The 11,357-nt window shown below is 44.1% G+C and overlaps 1 pseudogene; it reads left to right on the top strand.

The window, feature by feature from the left end:
- Positions 1-11,357, top strand: part of LOC109927867 — a 91,583-nt pseudogene that overhangs the window by 37,847 nt on the left and 42,379 nt on the right.

Below are 11,357 nucleotides of genomic sequence, written 5' to 3'. Positions count from 1 at the left end.
CACCTTGTTGTCTCGGATTCTCCAGCATCTGCAGTTCCTACTATCTCAGTTTCAATGACCATCCTCTTTGTGACCATAGAACAGAAAGACCAGCAGCAGGAATCATGGCACTGAGTCACTGGGATTTTAGGACAGTTAGTTATGAATCTTTATAGATCACAGAAATATTTTAAAGAAACTAAAAACCAAAAGATGCTGAAAATCAGAAACAAATTCCTGGAAAAACTCAGCAGGTCTGGCAGCATCTGTGAAGAGAAATCAGAATTAGCCCCTGTGCTGAAGAAGGGTCACTGGACTTGTAACGTTAACTCTGCTTTCCCTCCACAGATGCTGCCAGACCTGCTGAGTTTTTTTTCTAGCAATTTCTGATTTTGTTGCAAAGACACAAATTGGCCTCCTGTGGAGGTCATTCGTTGGTAAATCCAGAAACAAAAACAGTGACCTTAGTATTGAATTATGGATTAATGGTTGCCTATGCTTGCTGACACCAGTGCCTGCATGGCGTATTCACTTTTAAACAGGTTCGGGGGCATGGCCTGAAAGGTGGGAGGCAAAAGGGGAAGAGATGAAGGGAGTGCGGGCCAGGAGGGACAGGGTGTTGGAGGTGGGGAAGAGGAGAAGTGTAGAAGGAGTTGGGGGTTGAAATTGAGGATGGATGTCAGAGAGGGTTTAGGGGAAGGGGGTGGAGAACAAATTGGAGAGGTGGAAGGGGGAGAAGGGCCTCTTGACCTTCAACACACCCCCATGGTCCCACAAAATCATCCCCTCCCTCCAATCCTAGTCCCTTCCCTCAGCACTCATTCTCTCCTCTCTGCTGTGCTCAATATCATGCCTCTTCCCTATGCATACACAGTGTTGCCTTCAGATATGATGGCTTCAAAATGTTATGTGATAATGTAATGGGTCTGGATTTGTACGTGTTTCCAGATTTGCCAGTTGAGCAAGTTGTGCATGTCAGCAAAAACTGCCTAATAATTGTGATGTTATGTGTCTTGACATAACAATGGTAGCGGAGCACTTTGCAAGAGTCTGAGAAGAGATGGAATTGTCTGCACAAGAGAGGGATGAACTCACTTAGAAGTGTAGAACGTTTAAACATGTAAATGTGAATTTGAAGAAATCTATCACAGTCAGACCCAAGGCAGTCATAACTTGCATATTCAAAACAGGCCTCAATCTACCTAAAAACAGATACTAATATTCAAAGTAGAGCCAAACAGTTTGTTCCAGTCACTGTACAGCCAGCAATATATTCTGGCATTTTTTCACTTTTGGTCTCTGTCTGTCTTTCTTTAACACTTTCTACATTTGGAAGGCTAATGAAGGGGCTGATGACCCTCGTGAGCTGCAAAGATGACCGGCAGCTGGAAAATCTCCATACAGGTTTATCAGAAGGATACATCACGCTTAAGTGAGATGATGGCCCAGTGGTATTATAGCTGGACTGTTAATGCAGAGACTCAGATAATGTTCTGGAGACCTGGGTTTGAATCCCGCCATGGCAGATGGTGGAATTTGAATTCAATAAATATCTGGAATTAAGAATCTAATGATAACCATGAATCCATTGTCGATTGTTGGGAAAAACCCATCTGGTTCACTAATGTCCTTTAGGGAAGGAAACTGCCATCCTTACCTGGTCTGGCCTACATGTGACTCCAGACCCACAGCAATGTGGTTGACTCATAACTGCCCTCTGGGCAATTAGGGATGGGCAATAAATGCTGCCTAGCCAACGACACCCTCCTCCCATGAGTGAATAAAAAAACTTAATAGGTTGACTGGGTTTTCCAGTACAAAAAAGGATATTTTTAGTAGCAGTGCCTTATCCTTTTTGCAATATTCCCAGTGTTAATACAACATACATGCATACAGTACTGTTATATGAAGTTTCTGAACCCCATCACCATGAACCTCAGTAACACGGAGTATTGGGCACAATAAGCTAAATAAAGTCTCTGGAAGTGATATCTAATAAATAGTATTCTGAAGCTAGTGATTTCCTGAGATTCTATGCTTAAATGTACCAACCATCCACCTTGGAGAAGAATTCAGCTCCTGTGAATTTGGGATTCCTCTCATCTTGGTTAGAATCTATGTGGGGAGAGGTTGAAATGTCTCAGGTCTGGACATGACTTGCTTCCAAATCATCCTTCGTTATATATGTAATTGAATGAAACCACTGTGTGGTGATCCTCCTAGCTATTGCCATTGCATTCCATGTCATCAGCTCATGCTTAGAATCATAGAATCCCTAGACAGTGGAAGCAGGCCATTTGGCCCATTGAGTCCACACTGACCCTTCAATGAGCATCCCACCCAAACTAGCCCATGCCAGTAACCCTACATTTCCCACAGCTAATCCAGCCAGCCTGCATATCCCTGGACACTATGGTAAATTTTTGGACCCTGGGAGGAAACTGGAGCACTGGGAGGAAACCCACATAGACAAGGGGAGAATGTGCAAACTCCACACTGACAGTTGCCGGAGGCTGGAATTGAATCTTGGTCCCTGGCACTGTGAGGCAGCAGTGCTAACCACTGAGCTCCTGTGCCACTGTTCTCACGTGTGACTGTTAAATTTTCTGAGAGGGTCGATTTATGGATTTGCACCTTCTTGGAGATGCAATGCAACATTGTCTTTGAAACTCGTATGGCAATGAATCTGTCTGGGTCCAATTGTTATAAATCCTGGACTCACTCAATGTGAGTATTCTTGTACTCTGCCACCAATAGAATGTATTTGTATTGCAGTTGCACACGTGTCAATCTTTGTTTGAAGCTGGTTTGCTTTGGGCTAATTATGTTGATCGTAGCAAATGTTTCTAATGTCTTACTTCATCCTTACAATGCATTACATTTACAATGCGGTGAGCCTGTTCAACTTTTGTTTGGGATTTGCTCCACTCTCCATCTTAACTTGGGTCTCTCTTGTTTTGAACTTCACACTTTGGCTTATATATACATAGGTCTATGCTGCAATCTTTGTTGCTGTTGTCATACTGCTGTGCCTGTCTTCTGTTTGGTTGTTTTGGGTGCTCTCCGGTGCTGTTGTCTGAATTCAATTACTTTTATTATGATCCCTTTAGGAAAGTGCATTGAATCTCAAGTTTGTGTTGTCACAGAAGTTAACAACATGCAAATTTCCTGAATCATCTCACAGATGGAAGTAAGTTAACACAAAATACCAATTAGATTCCTGTACTTAAGAAGAATTATTATTTGTTACATTCTAAACACAAGTAAGCATCTGTGAGCTTTCAATGTATAGCTGGACTAGTTAAAACTCCAATCCCCTTTAAAAACGCCACACACACATACAAACAAGCAAACAAAAAGTTTTTATGAGTAGAAGGAGAAAAATTGAGAAACATAGTTCAATAGCACCATTTCACATTTTCCACTGAGACGTTCCTTTTGCTTGACAAGACTTTCTGTTCTTCGAACTCCTTTCTTCAGTTTTTTTCCACATTATCTCAGGAGGCCAAGTCTAGAGCAAATTTTGAGAGAAAATAATTGGCTTTCTTCAGCTTCACATGTTTTACTGCAGAGGGAGAGGGAGAGGTGGGAGATGCCAGCTGCCTTTCTAACAGTCTGAGCACTTTTCACTATATAATTTCTACCCGCAAGCTGTTCACTTGTCCAGGAACGAATCAGAGAGTTGTCACCAGGTTTTGTCTGCTCAATTGCTTCAAATCAGAATATCTGTGACCTATGGTCAAGTGAAAACACTGAGATACTTGGCTAGTTTGCATGTTGATCTCTTAAAGGCACATCCAACAATAGAACGGTAGCCTAGCCAAACCCCACTACTTCATTTGTTACATCTGTGATTCTAGCAATGCAATCAAAGGGATTGGAGTGATTCATTCAGAGTGAAACAGTGAACTTGATTATATCACTAGATCATTCCCAATAAGTAGTATTTCTAAAACACGTTCCACACTTTCCAGATCCACTCTGCAACCTCATTCTAGACATGGATATTTTGAAATCGTTGACGCAACATGGCTGCGGGCAAACAAGGAAACTTGTCCAAACAGATCAGAAATCTCCGTTCCTCACCAGGGTCTGCGTGAGCAATACTGGGAGTAAGTATGTTGCTGCAGTTAGCTGCACCTGTAATCTGCACAGCTGGGCCAGTAACTCCTCTTGGGACAGTTAGTTGGTGAATGTTCTGTTCAATGACAGAGAAGCTTTTTGGTTTTTAGAGATATTATTTATGTCATATTCCTCTTGCAAAATAACATCACAACAGGAGCCTTTTCATTAGTTAATAGCTCTCTGATTTTAACATGCCAGATTTTCTTTAACAATATTTATTATGAATCCTTTTTTGAACATTTGTTACGTTCTTGTTCTTTAAGGGTGAGATTCACTATTAGAATTCCAAACAATAAAATACTTCAAATAATCTGTGACTAATATCCTTTTTGCTCTGTGTCTTAAATTAAATTAAACATTTAGTTGTGGGGAAATAATGGTGCAGTGGCAATGTCACTTGGCTAATGGTCTAAAGACCCAAAATCATGCTCTCGGGGCACAGCTTAAAATCCCACCTGGTAAATTTCAAATATAATTAATTAGTTTGAAACTAGTCTCAGCAATGAGAAGTGGGATTATTGTTGAAAACCCATCTGGGTCACTAATATCTTTTCAAGGAAGGAAAGCTTCCACCCTTGCCTGACTGACCAATGTGGGCCTCCAGACCCACATCAGTGTGGCTAATTCATAACTGGTCCTTGAAAGGGCCTAGCAAGCATTCACTTCAAGAGTAATCGGGATGGATGATAAATGCTGGTCTGAACGGACACCAATGTTCCATGAAAAAATAAAGAAAAAAAGTATCAAATCCAGTACTGTGTTTAACCCAAAGTCCAAGGAACTGGATTGGGAGAAATTGTATGGAAGCAAGTAGTTAACAACATGAGGAGCTGAGTTCAATGGGAGACACAGTGACTAACCTAAGTAGTTTGATCAGTGGAATGTAAGGTATTCAATGAAGGAATTCCGTCAAATCAGATCAGCTCTCATGGAAATCTCAGCAGTGCTCTTTGTTTAAACAAAGCTTTTTTACTTAAAAATCACTAAATATAGAAAGAGATGATAAGAGACGACAAAATTTCAAAATTTTTAGCAGCAGTTCAATTATAAAATGATAACTCATTTGTATTAAAGTGGATGTTGTTCAAATGTTTATTATAATGCATTGTAAGTGTTAGAAATTGAGTGTAACAAATGGCATGATATTAGTTTTTCTTCAGTAAAGCGGTTTTACAGCATTCCAGTTCAATGGATGAGACTGGGGAGGTAGTCTGGTATTTAGCCCTCTGTCTGCTTCTAGCCTGGCTGATAGTGGGGGCAGCATTATCGAAAGGAATCAAATCTTCAGGAAAGGTAAATGATTGGTGATGAATAGACTTAAAACTAGCGACAAGGTATAGATCTCTGCAGCAATAAAACTCAGACCCTAAGATATAGTAGCAGAATTAGGCCATTCAGCCCATTGAGTCTGCTCTGCCATTCAAACATGGGTGATATGTTTCTGAACCCTAATCTCCTGCCTTCTCAGAGATTCATAGAGTCATTCAGCAGGGAAACAAATCCTTTGGTCCAACAAGTCCGTGTCGACCATAATCCCAAACTAAACTAGTCCCACTTGCCTGCACTTGGCCCATATCCCTCCAAACATTTCTTATTCATGCACTTATCTAAATATCTTTTAAACATTGCAACTGTACCCACATCTGGAAGTTCATTCCACACACAAATTACACTGTAGAAAGAAAAATTGCCCCTTGTCTTTTTCCTCAAACCTTAAAAATATGCCCCCTTGTCTTGAAATTCCCCTACCCTAGGGAAATGCATCTGCCATTCACCTTATATATACCCCTCATTATTTTATAAACCTCTATAAGGTCACCCCTCAACCTCCTACACTCGAGTGAAAGAAATTCCAGCCTATCCAGCCTTTCCTGATAACTCAAACCTTCCATTCCCAGTAACATCCTGGTAAATGTCTTCTGAACCCTTTCTAGCTTGATAATATCCTTCATATAACAGGGTGACCATACTAGACACAGTATTCCAGAACAGGCCTCACCAACGTCCTGTACAACCTGAACATAACGTCCTAACTCGTACATTGAAAGGTCTGGTCATTGAAGGCAAGCATGCTAAATGCCTTCTTAACCAACCTATCTTTATGTGATGCAAACTTCAAAGGATTATGTATCTGAAACTGTTCTACAGCACTACCCAAGACCCTACTTTTAATTGTATAAGTCCTACCTTTGTTTGTTTTACCAAACTGCAATTCTCCTCATAAACTTTGATCCCCTTACCAATCAAGAACCTATCTATCATTGTCTTAAATACACTGAATGATGTGGTCTCCACAGCTTTCTATGACAATTATTTCTACAGATCCAGCACCCTCTCGTTGAAGAAATTCCTCCTCACCTCTGTTCTAAAGCATCATCCCTTCAATCTGAGGCTGTGCCCAAGGTCCTAGCCTCTCCAACTAGTGGAAACATCTTCTTCAAGTCCACTCTATCCAGGTCTCTCAGATTCTGTAAATTTCAATCAGATCCCCTCTCATCATTCTAAAATCCACTGAGTACAGATTAGGGTCCTCAACTGGTCCTCATGTGACCAAACCCTTCATCCCCAGAATCATTCTTGTAAACCTCTTCTGGACACCCTTCAAGTCGAGCACATCCTTCCTTAGATTCGGGCCCCAAAACTACTCACAATATTCCAATGCATTCTGACCACTGCTTTATACAGTTTCAGCAAAACATCTCTGCTCTTGTGTTCTAGCTCTCTTGAAATGATGGTAACATTGAATTTGCTTTCCCAACTGCCTGTATGTAAACATTAAGAGAATGCTGAACTAGGACTCCTAAGTCAATTTGTCCTTCAGATTTCTGAAGCCTTTCCCCATTTAGAAAATAGTCAACTTCTCTATTCTTCCAACCAAAGTACAAACCTCACACTTTCCCATATTATGTTCCATCTGCCACTTCTTTGCCCACTTGCCAGCATGTCTAAGTCCTTCTGTAGCCTCCCACTTCATCAGCAGTACCGGTCCCTCTACCAATCTTTGTGTTATCTGAAAACTTGGCAACAATGCCCTCAGTTCCTTTGTCCAGATTGTTAATGTATGATGTGAATAGTTGTGGCTCCAACACTGACCCCATGGAACTCCACAAGTTACCATCTGCCATCCTGCAAAAGACCCTTTTATCCCTACTCTCTACCTTCTGCCAGTCAGCCAATCCCCTATCCATGCCAGTACCTTTCCCAAACAACATGGACCTCTCCACCCCCTCACCCACTCCAACCTCTCCCCCGCAGAATGTGCAGCCCTCCGCTCCCTCCGCTCCAATCCCAACCTCACCATAAAATCCGCGGACAAGGGAGGCGCAGTTGTAGTATGGCGCACTGACCTCTACATCGCTGAGGCCAGATGCCAACTCTCCGACACCTCCTCCTACCGCCCCCTTGATCATGACCCCACCCCTGAGCACCAAACCATCATCTCCCAAACCATCCACAACCTCATCACCTCAGGTGACCTCCCACCCACGGCCTCCAACCTCATCGTTCCCCAACCTTGCACTGCCCGCTTCTATCTCCTTCCCAAAATCCACAAACCTGAATGCCCTGGTCGACCCATTGTCTCTGCCTGCTCCTGCCCCACCGAACTGATCTCCAACTATCTGGACTCCATTTTCTCCCCCTTGGTCCAGGAACTCCCTACCTATGTCCGTGACACCACCCACGCCTTCCACCTCCTCCAGAACTTCCAATTCCCCGGTCCCCAACACCTCATCTTTACCATGGATGTCCAGTCCCTCTACACCTGCATCCCCCATGCAGATGGCCGAAAGGCCCTCCTCTTCTTCCTGTCCCGCAGGCCCGACCAATCCCCCTCCACTGAACTTAGCCGAACTCATCCTCACCCTCAACAACTTCTCTTTCAATTCCTCCCACTTCCTACAGACAAAGGGGGTGGCCATGGGTACCCGCATGGGCCCAAGCTACGCCTGCCTCTTTGTAGATTACGTGGAACAATCTCTCTTCCATACCTACAGCGGCCCTAAACACCACCTCTTCCTCCGTTACATTGAAGAGCTCGAACAGTTCATCAACTTCACCAACACCTTCCACCCCAACCTTAAGTTTACCTGGACCATCTCTAACACCTCTCTCCCCTTCCTGGACCTCTCTGTCTCCATATCGGGCAACCACCTAGAAACCGATAATCATTTCAAGCCCACCGACTCCCACAGCTACCTAGAATACTCCTCCTCCCACCCACCTTCCTGCAAAAATGCTATCCCCTATTCCCAATTCCTTCGCATCTGCCGCATCTGCTCCCAGGATGAAGCATTCCACTCCCGTACATCTCAGTTGTCCTCGTTTTTCAAGGACCGTAACCTCCCCCCCCTCAGTGGTCGAGAACGCCCTCAACCGTGTCTCCCACATCTCCCGCACCTCATCCCTCACACCCCGTCCACGCAATAAGAACCAAAAAAGAATCCCCCTCGTCCTCACGTACCACCCCATCAACCTCCGGATCCAACGCATCATCCTCCGACACTTCCGCCATCTGCAATCCGACCCCACCACCAAAGACATCTTTCCCTCCCCACCCTTATCTGCTTTCCGGAGGGACCACTCTCTCCATGACTCCCTTGTCCGCTCCACACTCCCCTCCAGCCCCACCACACCCGGCACTTTTCCCTGCAACCGCAGGAAGTGCTACACCTGCCCCCATCCCTCCTCCCTCACCCCCATCCCAGTCCCCAAGAAGACTTTCCACATCAAGCAGATGTTCACCTGCAAATCTGCCAATGTGGGATACTGCATCCACTGTACCCGGTGTGGCTTCCTCTACATCGGGGAAACCAAGCAGAGGCTCGGGGACCGCTTTGCAGAACACCTACGCTCGGTTCGCAATAAACAACTGCAGCTCCCAGTCGCGAACCATTTCAACTCCCCCTCCCATTCCTCAGATGACATGTCCATCCTGGGCCTCCTACAGTGCCACAGCGATGCCACCTGAAGGTTGCAGGAACAGCACCTCATATTCCACTTGGGAACCCTGCAGCCCAATGGTATCAATGTGGATTTCACAAGCTTCAATATCTCCCCTCCTCCTACCGCATCCCAAAACCAGTCCAGCTCGTCCCCGCCTCCCTAACCTGTTCTTCCTCCCACCTATCCCCTCCTCCCACCTCAAGCCGCACCCCCATCTCCTACCGACTAACCTCATCCCGCCCCCTTGACCTGTCCGTCCTCCCTGGACTGACCTATCCCCTCCCTAACTCCCCACCTACACTAATGTTTACTGTCCCCATCCCCGCCTCTTCGACCTGTTTGTTTCCTCTCCACCTATCCTCTCCTCTATCCATCCTCTATCCGCCTCCCACTCTCTCCCTATTTATTTCAGAATCCCCTGCCCCTCCCCCTTTTCTGATGAAGGGTCTAGGCCCGAAACGTCAGCCTTTCTGCTCCTATGATGCTGCTTGGCCTGCTGTGTTCATCCAGCCCTGCACCTTGTTGTCTCGGATTCTCCAGCATCTGCAGTTCCTACTATCTCTGGGCTCTGATCTTATTTAGCAGCCTCCTCTGTGGCACCTTGTCAAAGGCCTTCTGGAAATCCAAACAGATCATGTCTACTGGCTCTCCCTTGACTAATTTTCTCATGACCTCCTCAAATAATTCTAACAGATTTGCCAGGCATGACCTCCCCTTGACAAAGCTGTGCTGATTCAGCCCTATTTAACCATGCACTTCCAAATTTTGAACCATTACATCCTTTATAATGGAGTCTAAAACCTTACCAACAACTGAGGTCAGACTAACCAACCTGTAGTTTCACATTTTCAGGCTCCCTCCTTTCTGTCAAATTGGCCATTTTCCAGTCATTTTGGACCCACACCCTCACTACAATGATTCCTGAAAGATCACCATCAGTATGTCCCCAATCTCCTCAGCTACCTCCAGAACTATGGGGTGTAGTCCATCTAGTCTGGATAATTTAATTACCTTCAGACCTTTCAGCTTCCCCTGTGCCTTCTCCTTAGTAATGGCCATTACACTCACCTCAGATCCCTGACTGTCTTGAATCGCTAGTATATTGCTGGTGTCTGATGCAAAGTACCTATGTGGTGCCTCTACTGTTTCTTCCTTCCCCAGTACTACTTCTCCAGTCTCATTTTCCAATGATCCAATGTCCACTCTTGCCTCTCTCTTACCTTATAGAAAACTACTTTTGCTGTCTTCTTTTGTATTACTTGCTATCTTACTCTCATATTTCATCTTAATGCCTTAATTGTCCTTTGCTGATTTTTAAAGGGTTCTCAATCCTCATATGAGTTTTCTTATGCTATTCTGATGTCCTTGACTCCCTTGTCAACAGTGGTTGCCTCATTCTCCCCTTAATATATTTCTTCTTCTTTGGGATGAATTTCTTCAGTGCCTCCCAAATTACCCTCAGAAACTCTTACCATTGCTGCTCCACTGTCGTCGCTGCTAGGGTCTCCTTCCAGTCAATTCTGACCAGCTCTTCCCTCATATCTTTGGAGTTAGCTTTACTCAATTGTAATATCAGAAATCACATGACTGGTTTATTTGAAAACACAAGCTTTTGGAGCATAACCCCTTCGTCAGGTATGTTACTTCTGATTCCAGATTTCGCTCTCAAACTGCATGGTGAATTCTATCATATTAATGCTCGTTACTCCTGAGGGTTTCTTCATTTCAGCTCGGTTATCAAGTCTGCCTCATTACACATCACCAAATACAGAATTGCCTGTTCCCTAGTAGGCTCTATCATAAGCTGTTCCAAAAAAAATCTCATTAACATTGCACAAGTTCTTTTCTTGGGATCTGCTACAATCCTGATTTTCCTAGTCCACCTGCATATTGAAGTTCCCTCGATTATTTTAATTGTGCCAATTCTTAGATGCCTTTCTATCTCATGATTTATTTTCTGTCCTACATCCTGACTACTGTAGGCGGCCTGTACACAACTCCCATCCACATTTTTTTTGTCTTTTTTAGTTCCTCAACTCTGCCCACACAAATCCTGCACCTTCTGAATCTATGTTGCTTCTTGCTATTGATTTAATTTCATTTCATTTCTTACTAACAAGGCAACCCCACCGTCTCTGCCCATTTGCATGTTCTGCGATAGACACAAATCCTCGGATATATAGCTCCCAGATCTGATCCCCTTTCAGCAGTGTCTCTGTGATACCTACAACATTTGTACATGCTAATTTCAATCTTCACTACAAGCTCATTTACCTTGTTTTAAGTACAACACAGCCTGTGTTGACTGC

The sequence above is a fragment of the Rhincodon typus genome, chromosome 14 (assembly GCF_021869965.1).
Source record: "Rhincodon typus isolate 14 chromosome 14, sRhiTyp1.1, whole genome shotgun sequence".
Lineage (NCBI taxonomy): Eukaryota > Metazoa > Chordata > Chondrichthyes > Orectolobiformes > Rhincodontidae > Rhincodon > Rhincodon typus.
This window is presented reverse-complemented; position numbering and strand designations above follow the sequence as displayed.